The sequence below is a fragment of the Martes martes genome (genome assembly GCF_963455335.1).
Source record: "Martes martes genome assembly, chromosome: 5".
Classification (NCBI taxonomy): domain Eukaryota; kingdom Metazoa; phylum Chordata; class Mammalia; order Carnivora; family Mustelidae; genus Martes; species Martes martes.
The window spans coordinates 69,044,852-69,046,878 of record NC_137892.1 but is presented as its reverse complement, the minus strand read 5'-3'; positions in this window follow the sequence as shown (position 1 = coordinate 69,046,878).

Sequence of the window (2,027 nt, the reverse complement as noted above, 5' to 3'; positions counted from 1 at the left end):
CTTAGCTCTTGCTGGCAAAGAACAGGGGAACTGGGAGGGCCCTGGAGGGCTCTTCTGCCCAGAAATGGCCTGCGCACCAGCAAAACTGACCACTAAACTTTGTTGTCTAAGAACAGGACTGATCCCCGCTGGCCAGTGACCCGGTGCTTCTATAGATCTCCAAAGAGATGGGGAGCTGTGGTGCTGGGTGCTGGCCAAACTGAACGAAAGGTCCTAACGAGTTGTTCACGGAGTCCTGTGCTGGGATCTGAGACAAACAAGGGGGCAGCATGGATCAGCTCATTTCTGGTTTTGAGACTGGCCTTGCAGCCTAATTTGTGCGACATGACCAGAGGGGTATAAAAGACCCTGAGATGATGGCTTACCCAACAGCTTCCCTAAGAGCTGTGTAGGTAGTTCATGGCCTAAAATGAAGAGCATCCTGTGCAATAGAGAAAAGATCCCTAGAAACTGTGTAGACCTGTTTTTAATTTTTATTTTTGTGGGGCACTTGGGTGGCTCAGTCAATAAAACAGCTGCCTTCAGCTCAGGCCATGATCCCAGAGTCGTGGGATTGAGGTCTACATCTGGTTCTCTGCTGGGTGGGGAGCCTGCTTCTCCTCCCTCTGCCCCTTTCCCCAGCTTCTGTGTGCTCTCTCAAATCAGTAAAATGTTAAAAAAAATTTCGTTACTTTTGTATTTTGTCTTTAACCTTCATTAAAGTCTTCAAAAAGTATATTGTGTAGAGTCTTATGAGTTATTTCAGTTAACCGCCCTTGTGTAATTGCCGGCGAGGGCACTGTGGTTGGAATCGTTCAAGCGGTTGTTGCACTTAAAATTTATTTGATGGTATCTCCGTCTGTCCAATAAATAAAATATTAAAAAAAATTTATTTGATGGTGAAAGCTTTCAGAGGGAAAAAAGATGAAAAGTGGGAGAGAGACTGAGGCATGGATTGCTTGATTTCAAGTAAGACGACTAGGGAAGGAAGGAAAAGCACAGCAAAGTAAGTGAAAGGGGGTAGATCAGAACCAGAGGAAAGAGTCACAGTTTATTAAAACAAATTCAGAAAGAGAAGTCTGCCAAGAATACAATTCCTTGGCTGGTTTTGGCTGCTTTGGCTAAGTCCACTGAGTCCACCATGCTCTGGCCCTTTATTCTGGAAGGAAGCATGACGCCAAAGGAGAGTTGTGGCTCGATGTTGTGTTGGGCTGGATCCCAAGGTGCTAGGATCACCACTTGAGCGGAAAGAAGGCAGAGGCTTAACCCACTGAGCCACTCATGTGCCTCCAGGCTTGCTCTTAATCAAGATTTTCAATTACCTGCAGCTTTTGCAGCAATGGGGGGTAGATGGGCAAGTCCTTGATCAGCTGTACCATGTAAAGATGGGGCCCATAAACCCAGAACCATCCCACTTCAGGTGTAGGTATTGAAAAACTCCTGAGGCCCCCAGGAGTTGAGACCGCAAGCGCGCATGTCCGGGATCGATAGATGACAGTACTAAGGGGAGGCCCTGTTTTGTGCCTTTGACCTAAGTGGTGACAGGGGCTCAGACGGTGACCATGCCACTGGCGAGCTGGGGGATGGCCGTGACACCTTCATACACCTCCTGGCACATTTGTTCTGAATGGGGTTGAAAGGTAAACAGAAGATCCATGTTTTTCGGAAGAAGGGCAATAGGAAGGATGAAAGGGTGGAAAGAAATGGAGGACCAGGGGCACCTGGGGGGCTTAGTTGGTTTAGTGTCTGATTTCAGCTCAGGTGACGTCCCCCACACACTCCTCTTCCTGGTCTTGCTCTCAAATAAATAAAATCTCTAGAGGAAGTCTGGGCGCTAGTAGACCACACAGAAGTGTTCATCACCCTGCTTTTCTTCCCTTTTCAGAAAATGGCCGCGGGGGGGCGGGGGAGGCCTCGGAAGAGAGCATTTCTCTGATTCCGTTAGCTCTGGAGCTGTCGGCTGTCCCCCGCACAGCTGCGGTTCCCTAAGCCGAACAAATGGAAGAGGAGCAGAAGGAACAAAAACGCAGGAAGGCTTTGACTCGCAA